This window comes from Schistocerca serialis, chromosome 4 (genome assembly GCF_023864345.2).
Source record: "Schistocerca serialis cubense isolate TAMUIC-IGC-003099 chromosome 4, iqSchSeri2.2, whole genome shotgun sequence".
Taxonomy (NCBI): domain Eukaryota; kingdom Metazoa; phylum Arthropoda; class Insecta; order Orthoptera; family Acrididae; genus Schistocerca; species Schistocerca serialis.
The window spans coordinates 524,705,291-524,717,570 of NC_064641.1; the positions used below are offsets into that span (position 1 = coordinate 524,705,291).

The following is a 12,280-nucleotide window of genomic DNA, read 5'->3' on the forward strand; positions in this document are numbered from 1 at the left end:
AGTGCCTTGGACGAGCTCCACTAGACCCGTGGATGCCCACGTGAATATTCCCCAAAGCATAACGGAGCCGCCGCCAGCTTGTCTGCATCCCTCAGTTCAGGTGTCAAGGAGCTGTTCCCTAGGAAGACGAAGGATTCGCGCCCTCCCATAGGCGTGATGGAGAAGGTGTCGGAATTCTCACCAGACAGTTCAACGCTCTGCTACTGTACCAACGTCTAGTGCCGATGGTCAAGAACCCATTTCAGTCGTAGTTGCCGATATCGTGGTGTTCACATGGACACATGCATGGGTCATCGGCTGTGGAGTGATCGGCGGTTAGGAGTGTTCGATGCGCCGTGTGTTCATATACATTTGTACACTGCCCAGCATTAAAATCTGATGTTAGTTCCGCCACAGTTCGCTGCCTATCCTGTTTTATCAGTCTGCCCAGCCTACGACATCCGACGTCTGTAATGAAGGGTTTCCGCCCAACCCCGCGATGTCTGGATGTGATTTAACCTTGGTTTCGCCACGTGTTGAAGACACTCCTCGAACGCCCGACAAGTCGCGCAGTTTCCGAAATGCTTGTTCAAAAATGTTCAAATGTGTGTGAAATCTTATGGGACTTAACTGCTAAGGTCATCAGTCCCTAAGCTTACACACTACTTAACCTAAATGCTTGTGCTGAGCCTCCTGGCCGTCACAATCTGCCCTCGATAGAATGCACGCCTTCCCCATTCTACATACGGACAGTACTCTCACTAATGCCGCATTCACCGTGCGTGTGTCTGACTAGCAGTCATTCCTCGTTAGGTGACGCTGCTATCGCTTGGACGGGTTTATTATCGGTATTAGGTTGGTGGTCGTAATGTTTTGGATAATCAGTGTACACAGCAATTGAATATTAAATTAATAACGTTGTATAGAGACATTCCTAAAGGTAAAAATAATCCCTACTATATAGTTGACAAATCATATACAGTGTTTCGAAAAGGTCTTTTACAACTTTAAAAATTCATTTAAATTTGTTGAGAGAAGATACAGAGCTGGGTTTAGTGATACTTTGTAGGAAAACAGATCAAGTTTATCTACATTAAACAAAAGGTGCTGTATGTGGCTTTCGTTGCTTATCCTGCACACATTCCGTCGGAAGTCAATTTCTTCCCACACTTTCTGTAGCATTTCAGGTGTAACTTGCTCAGTGGCAGCATAAATTCGTGCATTAAGTTGAGGTAGAGAAGCCGGAACATCAGGTACAAACACGATACCCTTGATGAATCCACATTTAAAAAAAATATCAAGTGGTGTCAGTCCTGGGGAACATGGAGGCCATGCAATTGGCGCATCACGATCACTGGGAAAATCCAGGACGTCATCAGGTAGAGGAGTGGTGCACCATCTCGCATGAACTAAACATTCCGTTCTTAGTTATCCTCTTCGATCAGCGGTATCAATCATTGTTGCAACATATCGAGGTAGACTATCCCGTTAATGGTTCTTTCATGAAAAAATGGGGCCGTACACTCTGTTCCTGATCAATGCACAAAAAACGTTCAGTTTAGGGCTGTCACGAATATGTCGCAATGTTTGATTTGGATTATCACTGTCCCAAATCCTACAGTTATGTGTGTTAACCCCGCCACTGAAGTGAAAAATCAACTAGTCAGAAAAGATGATTTTGTCCTAGAAATGTTCGTTCTGATGTAATCCATTTAAAATGTCGGCACAGAAGTTCTTGCGAGCAATTTTATCAGTGTCCTTATTTGCTTATACGATCGTCAATCTGTACAGTTTCAAATGCGAACGGTTCCTCAACAAACGCCAAATAGTCGTTCGTGGGATCTAGAGTTCGCAAGATGAACGCCGGGTCTATTTAGTAGGGTTGTTGACGAAACGTTGTCTTACTCGCTCAACGATGTCGTCAGATGTGCTTGGACGACCTGATGATTTCTCATGTCTTACTGAGCACCCTGTTTCTACAAAACGTCTATGTCACTCATAAATTGTAAGTCTACTAGGAGGATCTTTAGCGTACTTGGTTCGGAAGTTACGCTGAACTGCTGTCGCCGACTTCGATTCCTCAAACCAAAACACACAGCTAGCACGCTCGGGTCGAATAAAGGCAGCCATCTTTAACGCTAGCGCTCCTTACCGTGCGATTCTGCACTGGCGAACTACGCTACACAAAACTTGATGTATTTCTCTACAAACTGACATTACAACCACCTCTGTAGATATTATGAATTAATTTATATGAATTTTCAAAGTTGTACAGTCCTTCTTGAAACACCCAGTAGAATGTTTAAAAATGTGTTCGCTGTAAAACAAACAGACGAGGTGGTAGCATTCCTACGGGGAAAAGGGGGGGGGGGGAGATAGAGAGGAGACATTTAGTCCAAGGATGAAACGTCTAATTGACAAGTCATTAGCTTCTCAGCCAGAAGAAAGAAATTCTTTAGCACACAGATTTGACAAAGAAACTGACATAGCTGGGCAGAACTGGGTTATTGTGCTTATTACTAGCCATCCTAAACTGGCTATTTTCAAGCCAGAAAATACACTTGGTGCATGAGCTATAGGATTCAATAAAATAACAGTAAGAATAACAGTAACAGTGATCTGGTATTAAGGATTATAAATAATTGTCCATTTTTCAAAATGACATTAAAATATTTTCTTATTGCTAACGATTCTTCTTAAATTCCATATTGTTTAGTCAAAATCGTTAAACAACTTTATGTCTTTAATTTTAAGATGATATTCCTAATAATTTCCACGTTCATGTAAAAATTTCCCAAAAAATTGCCTTGTTCCATTCTGCCTCGTGGATGGGGCAATGGGGGAAATACATATATGGATTTCTTCGCAAAAAATGTAAAAAATACGTAACATAGTGTTTTAAGTGATTTGCTAGTAAGGTGAGTTAGGAAACAATACACGGTGTATTTTTATACCTTTAAAAGGCTTTCTCTTGTGTTGCTCTATTTTACAAGACCTGTTAACATAAGCATTCCGTTCCGTCTGCAGTTCTCCTAGGAGTCGTCTGCTGCCCAACCCCATGTTCAGCAATGTCCGCTGAAAAGCGTGCTTGGAAATACTTGTTTATGCACCAACATTGTACTGTGTCGTCGGATCTGCGACCAATCACTACATATCCAGCATTGCAGAGAGGGCAAGCGTCCGACATTCAAATTCTGTGAAGAGGTATAGGCGTCTGACATATTGTCGCCCTCTGATGGTTTCACCGTTCTTCAACCATTTTCCATAGACTTCAAGACCGAGACCCCACAAACAGCCAAAAAAACAACCGTTAGAGAGCTCGATTCCATGCACCTGGCCATAACAATCCTTCCTTTGTCAAAGTCCACTACGTCAGCAGATTTCCTCATTTTTCGGTTCATATCGTCGCTGGAATGATTCTCCAAACGGCTCTGCTCTCCTTCTACGCTCAGGTGACAAAATGCACGGGATAGCGGTGTACACATATACAGATGGCGGTAGTATCTCGTACACAAGGTATAAAAGGGCAGCGTCGTTTGGAGGAGCTGTCGTTTCTACACAGGTGATTCATGTGGAAATATTTCCGATGTGAGTGTGGCCGCACGGCAGTAATTAACAGTCTTTGAACGCAGAATGGTAGGTGGAGCCAGGCGCATAGGACACTCCATTTCGGAAATCGTTAGGGATTTCAATATTCCGATATTCACTGTGTCAAGAGTGTGCCGAAAAGACCACATTTCGGACATTACCTCTCACCACGGATAAAGCAGTGGCCGACGGCCTTCATTTAACTATACATAGAGTTGTCAGTGCTCACAGAGAAGCGAAACTGCGTGAAATAACGTCAGAAATCAATGTGGTACGATCGGCGAGTGTATCCGTTCGCACAATGTGGCGAAATTTGGCATTAATGGGCTGTAGCAGCAGACGATCGACGTAAGTACCTTTGCTAACAGCACAACATTGCCTGCAGCACGCCGCTCCTAGGCTCGTGACCATACCGGTTAGACCGTAGACGATTGGATCCAGCGGCCTTGCCGCAGTGGTAACGCCGGTTCCCGTCAGATCACCGAAGTTAAGCTCTGTCGGGCTGGGCTAGCACTTGGATGGGTGACTATGCGGTCTACCGAGCGCTGTTGGCAAGCGGGGTGCACTCGGCCCTTGTGCCTTGTGAGGCAAACTGAGGAGCTACTTGATTGAGAAGTAGCGGCTCCGGTCTCGGAAACTGACATACGGTTGGGAGAGCGGTGTGCTGACCACATGCCCCTCTATATCCGCATCCAGTGAGGTATATGGGCTGAAGATGACACGGCGGCCGGTCGGTACTGTTGGGCCTTCATGGCTTGTTTGGGAGGATTTTTTTTTTTTTTTCTAGACAACTGGAAAACTGTGGGCTCGTCAGATGAGTGCCGATTCCAGTTGGTAAGAGCTGATGGTAGCGTTCAAGTGTGGCGGAGACACCCAAGTTGTCAACGTCACCACGCAAGCTGGTAATGGCTCGATAATAGTGTAGGCTATGTTTGCATGGAATGGACTGGGTCCTCTGGTCCTACTGAACCGATCATTGACTGGAAATGGTTATGTTCGTCTACCTAAATACCATTTGCTGCCATTCATGGACTTCCGTGTTCCAAAACAACGATGGAACTTTTACGGGTGACAATGCGCCATGTTACCGGGCCGCAGTTCGCGATTGGTTGAAGAACATTGTGGACTACAAGAGCGAATGATTTGGCCACCTAGATCGCCCGAAATGAATGCGTCGAGCATTTATGGGACATGATCGAGGTCAGGTCGTGCACAGAATCATGCACCTGCTACATTTTCGCAACTATGGACTGCTACAGGGGCAGCATATCTCAGAATTTCTACAGGGTACTGCCAATGGCTTGTTGAGTCCATGCTACGTTCAGTTTCTGTACTACGCCGGGTGAAAGAAGGTTCGACTCCATACTAGGAGGTATTACATGACTTTTGTTGTTTCAATGCACGCTTTTCTTACAGCGGTACTTGCTCTCTACGCCACCAGTCATTATTCGGTTTCGCAGTGAGCAGTGTCCGTAACGTACTTGATCCTAAGTGCATGTTTCAGATGTTTACGCATACTACGAGGGCTAACCGAAATGTAGCCTCCTCTTACATGTAGCGTGGGAAGTAGTGAAGGAAACAGAGCAATCGCTACATAAACTCCCACGAAAGAAAGGAATGAATGTTAAGATTTGGCAACTCGTCAACGACGACGTCAGTAGAGACGGTAATCAACTGCGGACCGGAGAATGATAGAGAGAAATCGGCCGTGCCCTTTGAAATGAATATACTCGTCATTTGCCTTAAGCCACTGTTTTCCTGATATCTATTGAGCAATACCTTTGAATACGCCTAGATTCAGCCGATAATACTTACACCAAGCATCACTTATCCATTTATCATTCTTTAATTTGCTACTACTTCTCGTAGCTACTACGATTTTGTGCGTAGCAGCATCTCAGAGGGCTAAATGTTGGAAAGTAATTTATACACATCCTCAAGAGTGACAGTGTTACCGAATTCGGCTGCACATTGAGAACGACGTATTCGGTTCTGTCTGCTATGATATTTTGATTTAGTCAAGTATCTTGTGTGATTTTCCATAAGGACGGCTTTTGTTTACTAAAAGATAATGTGAACTTGAACCAGAGCTTTTCCGGAAGTCAAGAAACGTTGCATCAGCGTCAACCCCGCTATCTACGGGTAGACTACTATGAAGCTAAGGACGTAATGGGCGAGCATTATACGATCAACAACCAGAAGCCAAGCGCTGATTTTCGGACTGCCGCCAATCACTGACAGACCGGCTAACACACAAATTACTTCTTTCCTATTCTCCCCCTTTCATGACTAGCCTATTATATTCTACGACTAATAAAGTTTCAAAAAATGTGACTTGGTGACACCTTGCGTCGGCAGTAAATAGAGCTACGTTTGCACCACCAAACCCGGTCTTGCCCTGAGGAAGGCCGTTGTAATACGATCGAAACTTGGTTTTAAGTTTATAATTAAAGTATTTTATGCAATGACGCGGTACAGCACGCAGAAGAGTTTTAATCATCATGACACCGGTCCCGGCAGATTAAGTAGCTATGTCAACCTTAATTTCTTCGGAGGAAGTGGGAGGACGGACGGGGCCTAAGATACTGGACGCGTATTCGTGAGGTACAGGACTCAGATCCCCGTATGTCCATCCTAATTTAGGTTTGCCGTGATCTCCAGAACTTACCATATGCTAGAATAGGTCCTTCAAAAAGTCCTCTGACGTTCTTGACCAAGTGAGCTAACTCTGTGTCGAAGAAACATTAGATACTAACATCCAACACTATATTTTGCGTTTTAGAGGATGGATTGGTTTTAAAAAAGATAACCGGCCATTGTGGCCGAGCGGTTCTAGGCGCTTCAGTCCGGAACCGCGCTGCTGCTACTGTCGCAGGTTTGAATCCTGCCTCGGGCATGGATGTGTGTGCTGACCTTAGGTTAGTTAGGTTTAAGTAATTCTAAATCTAGGGAACTGATGACCTCAGATGTTAAGTCCCATAGTGTTCAGGGCCATTTGAACTTTTTTTTTAAAGAACACTATACTTAGCGTAAAGCCTTTCCTATAATTCTTCAGTGTCATTAGCACGTCTGACCACTGACCGTTCTTAAGAACTGGAAAGAGCTGCATCTGATTACGTGGTATTCAACCTGGTCCCTAACGCCCACTGTTTGGTGCTACAACTTTCATGGTGAGCGGTAGACGATAACGGTTTTAAATAATTTTCAAAGTTTTCGTACAATTTTGACATAAAATATTTGGTATGTAGTTATTATAATATTTTTTAACTTGCTGTAACTCCGTTTTATAAATCTTAAAAAGTAAAGTTACTTCGCAACTTCACAAATAACCACTAATCTGCAAATGGTAGCACTCCGTCTTCAGGACACAAATGGCCCATCGGGACCATCCGACCGCCGTATCATCCTCAGTTGAGGATGCGAATAGGAGGGGCGTGGGGTCAGCACAGTTAGAAAATTTCACAACTAACAGACGTACAAAAGTGAGCGGTAGATAAAATGTTCTTTACCCCTGGTTTATACAGTAATTTTTGAGAAACAGCTGCTAGATGAAATTTTGGAAATTAAATGGTGGAAGTACGTGTGAGAAGTAACAGAAGGAAATATTTTAAAAAAGCAAAACTTGTGAATTTTTAGTTGTTGTTTCTCGTCGAAGAAGTATGAGGGTACATAGAAAATATCTCACCTTGCACAGAGAAGACGTCAGTAAAATATTTTTTTGTTATGTTCTTTCATTTTACGCAGTAATATAACTCAAAAGTCAACTTGACTTGCGAAATCGTTTTCTTTGACGGCATTTAAAAATAATTGACTTACGTGCGTTTCGATCAACTGGATTACATGAAGCACCACACAATTATTAAAATCTAAATTTTGAACAGTTCATCGAGAACAGAACTTCATAATAAATCGGTTACGATGTATTAGGAGCCTGCTTCTAAATTTTTTTACACGTTATAAACTGATGGACTGAGTGACTCCTGTAGACTGGAATGTGTTTACTTCATAATTTAAATTTACATTTCAATTTTGATATAGTTCTGAGAACATACCAACTTTGTTAATGATTTTCTTGTATTACATCTGCATATATACTCCGTAAGCCATAGCACAGTGCATGGCGAAGCGTACTTTACCCAATATAGTGAACTTGTATCCTATTCCATGCTGCCTATATGCCTCGGCATGTATCTTTTCTTATTCTCACGGTCCCTACGCAAAATATGCTGTGGTGACTGCAGAAAGGCCGCACTGTCTTCAGGTTCCCTGAATTTACACGGCAAGGTTTCGCAAACATTATATCATCTTTCTTCCACTGATAATCAATTAACGTACTCCAGAATTTCTGTTGGAGTTTCATTCGCGCTATGCCATCCTCTTATGATCCTAGCGTAGCATCTTTGAATTTGCTCGTGCGAAACTCAGCTAGATCTGCTCTTACATGATATACGGCGAACTATGGATAAAGAGCAACAGGCAGATTCCATATTTTTACATTTCCGAAAGGGATTTTTCACGGTGCCCACTGCAGACTGTTAACGAAGGAAGGAACATATGAAACAGGTCCTCGCATAAGTGAGTAGCTCGAAGACTTGTTATGTAAGAGAACCTAGTATGTTGTTATCGACGGCGAGTGTTCATCAGAGACAAGAGTATCGTCAGAAGTCCGCCAGGGACGTGTGATACGAGCGCTATTATTTGCTATATACACTCCTGGAAATTGAAATAAGAACACCGTGAATTCATTGTCCCAGGAAGGGGAAACTTTATTGACACATTCCTGGGGTCAGATACATCACATGATCATACTGACAGAACCACAGGCATATAGACACAGGCAACAGAGCATGCACAATGTCGGCACTAGTATAGTGTATATCCACCTTTCGCAGCAATGCAGGCTGCTATTCTCCCATGGAGACGATCGTAGAGATGCTGGATGTAGTCCTGTGGAACGGCTTGCCATGCCATTTCCACCTGGCGCCTCAGTTGGACCAGCGTTCGTGCTGGACGTGCAGACCGCGTGAGACGACGTTTCATCCAGTCCCAAACATGCTCAATGGGGGACAGATCCGGAGATCTTGCTGGCCAGGGTAGTTGACTTACACCTTCTAGAGCACGTTGGGTGGCACGGGATACATGCGGACGTGCATTGTCCTGTTGAAACAGCAAGTTCCCTTGCCGGTCTAGGAATGGTAGAACGATGGGTTCGATGACGGTTTGGATGTACCGTGCACTATTCAGTGTCCCCTCGACGATCACCAGTGGTTTACGGCCAGTGTAGGAGATCGCTCCCCACACCATGATGCCGGGTGTTGGCCCTGTTTGCCTCGGTCGTATGCAGTCCTGATTGTGGCGCTCACCTGCACGGCGCCAAACACGCATACGACCATCATTGGCACCAAGGCAGAAGCGACTCTCATCGCTGAAGACGACACGTCTCCATTCGTCCCTCCATTCACGCCTGTCGCGACACCACTGGAGGCGGGCTGCACGATGTTGGGGCGTGAGCGGAAGACGGCCTAACGGTGTGCGGGACCGTAGCCCAGCTTCATGGAGACGGTTGCGAATGGTCCTCGCCGATACCCCAGGAGCAACAGTGTCCCTAATTTGCTGGGAAGTGGCGGTGCGGTCCCCTACGGCACTGCGTAGGATCCTACGGTCTTGGCGTGCATCCGTGCGTCGCTGCGGTCCGGTCGCAGGTCGACGGGCACGTGCACCTTCCGCCGACCACTGGCGACAACATTGATATACTGTGGAGACCTCACGCCCCACGTGTTGAGCAATTCGGCGGTACGTGCACCCGGCCTCCCGCATGCCCACTATACGCCCTCGCTCAAGTCCGTCAACTGCACATACGGTTCACGTCCACGCTGTCGCGGCATGCTACCAGTGTTAAAGACTGCGATGGAGCTCCGTATGCCACGGCAAACTGGCTGACACTGACGGCGGCGATGCACAAATGCTGCGCAGCTAGCGCCCGCCATTCGACGGCCAACACTGCGGTTCCTGGTGTGTCCGCTGTGCCGTGCGTGTGATCATTGCTTGTACAGCCCTCTCGCAGTGTCCGGAGCAAGTATGGTGGGTCTGACACACCGGTGTCAATGTGTTCTTTTTTCCATTTCCAGGAGTGTACATACGAGATTTGGCAAACAGTGTGGGCAGCAATCTGTGGCTTTTCGCTGATTATGCTGTGACGTACGGAAAGGTATCGAAGTTGAGTGACTGTGGGAGGAGGATACAAGATGACTTAGACGAATTTTCTTGCTAGTGTGATTGATGGCAGCTGGCTCTTTAATCTAGAAAAATGTAAGTTAATGCAAATAAATAGGGAAAACAACTCCTTAATCTTCGCACGCAGCATTAGTAGTGAACGCCTGACACAGTCATGTAGTTTAAATGTCTGGGCTTAACGGTGCAGAGCGATATGGAATGGAATGAGCCTGTGAAGATTGTGGTCGAGAGAATTTAGGAAAGTTTGTTTCATCTGTATAGGATGAAAGGTGGCTACACTGAGTCACAGAGCCAGAGATTGCGCCAAAGAGTATTATTCAGCCGCCACCACTGGCAGTGTTTGTTGAGATGTGGTAATGGAGAGTGCTTATTGAGAAGTACCAGTAGGCAGTGCTTGTTGAGATGTGGTAGTGGAGAGTTCTTGTCGAGAAGTCGTGGTGGAGAGTGCTATTGAGATGTAGCAGTGGTGTGTCGTTGTTGAGAAGTTCCCATGGAGAGTGCTTGTTCAGATGTTGTGATATTGTTTTGATGGGCTAGACACCAGATATTGTTGGATTGGGGATGCTGTAATGATCAGAGTGTGCTTTTCGTCAATATATATGAAGGTTAAAAATTCCTTTTTTTTCATTATTTCAATGTCTTAAACAATAATGCCTCTTGGTCACAGGTTCAGTCAACAAAGCATCTGGCTCGTGTTCTTGTATTAGACTGTATTTCTGGTTTCTATGTGTAATTATAGTATTTCTGTTTTTTTTAATTACTGCAGTATAAATGGTGTTTAAAATATCTGGTCTTATTGAGGAAGAACCGTGCCAGATGTGTACGTTGAATCACACTTCCACACACAGAACAGCGACACTTGTGCCTTGTTGTTTCCTAGGTTTTATAGTTGCTGGGGACTTAATTAATTAATTGTGTTAACGGAAATTTTCTTTCGTTCTTTGTTGTTATTATATGCAGTCAGACTGCGTACTAATACCAGTCAGGGCCAACCGGTTACAAGACTGCGTAACCGAACAGACAGCTACTAAATCAAAAAAGTATTTGCATTCATTTTATTTAATTAAGCCCCCATGCACGTGGCGACCGCTGCTTCGGATCGTCCCTTGGAATCTTCTGATAGTAAAAATAGCAGACAGTAGTATTGTTGTAGTAATTCGTAGTTTAGTAATTGTAGTCTATATTGCATGTGTAGATTTGGTAATGAACATTTGTAGTTGTCTTGTCTTTCTTCTAATGGTATTTTTGCAGAATTTAATTTTTGATGTCTTGTATACGCATTTGACAATTTTGTGCAATTATGAAAATTTCAATTGTTCGTTAATCGCGTTTTAGGGAAGCATTTAGTGTGAATGGTATTGTTGGTGATAAAATGTCATATTGTGTGTAATTTTAGTATAGTGACGAGTTTTGTATGTTTTGTAAATGATTACACGATCGATGAAAAAGGCAAAAATGATGGATAGTGAGAATGACGAAATTGTTAACATGGCGAACTCGCCAACACAGGAGAACAGTATGATGAATAATGAAGTTGAAAACAATTTAATAAGTCGGGAAAATAGTCCGGAACCAATTCAAAATTTATCGCAATCAAAACATTTTCAGAATACGAGATTGACGGCAGAAGATTCTGGAATACTATCGAACACAGATAGCTTTACTGCTATGACGAAGGAAGTTAGTTTTACGGGAAATGTTAGGGGCGAAAAAAATTTCGAACAAGCTAACATGGAGCAGTTGATGAGTGCAATATTAAATTTGGGATCACGGTTAGACTCACAAATAGGAACAATTAAAACAGGAACAATTACAACTGGTATGGGAACAATGGAAACACGCTTAGACCCACTGGGATCACAAATAGGAACAATTAAAACAGAGATGGGAACTTTGGCAACACGTTTAGAAACTGATATGGGAACAATGGAAACACGGTTAGTCTCACGAATAGGGACATGCTTCAAAAACATGAAAGATGAATTAAAGAAAGAAATTTGAGAAGAAGTACAACCGATTTTGAATGCTCACAATAATAGATTAATTTCAATAGAAATCAGACAAAAGGAACAGGATAGAGAACAGGAAGAAAGAGATCGCGTGATAGTACAAAAATTTTCAGAGTTAAATTTACAATGTGCACACGGTAAGGAAGAAATATCTGAAAGAATCGAGGAATCCGTACCAAATGACAGAATAAATAACCTAACACAACAGTATGAACAGTTAACTACTAAATGTGTCAATACTGAAACCCGAGTCGCGACACTTACGAAAGAGGTTAATAAACAGAAAGAACAAGTAGGTGACTTATCGGAAAGAGTGGAGGAGATTTCAGATAAATTGACAAGTCTTACTTTAAGTGGGGACAGAGATTCAGATGATACAGCTCCATTGCCATTTGTAGAAACCGAAGACTACCAGAACATAAATAAGCATGTTGAAAATCAGGGAAAATTTAATGAACGCGTCAAAAGGG

At 43.7% G+C, this 12,280-nt stretch overlaps 1 protein-coding gene and 1 pseudogene across 1 annotated transcript in view; one reads left to right on the forward strand and one right to left on the reverse strand.

Annotated features, from left to right (window-relative positions):
* The window catches only part of LOC126474586 (juvenile hormone esterase), a 163,040-nt gene that overhangs the window by 135,749 nt on the left and 15,011 nt on the right, over positions 1–12,280 (reverse strand). The window lies entirely within an intron of this gene.
* On the forward strand, positions 4,004–4,121 carry LOC126476251 (5S ribosomal RNA; annotated as a pseudogene).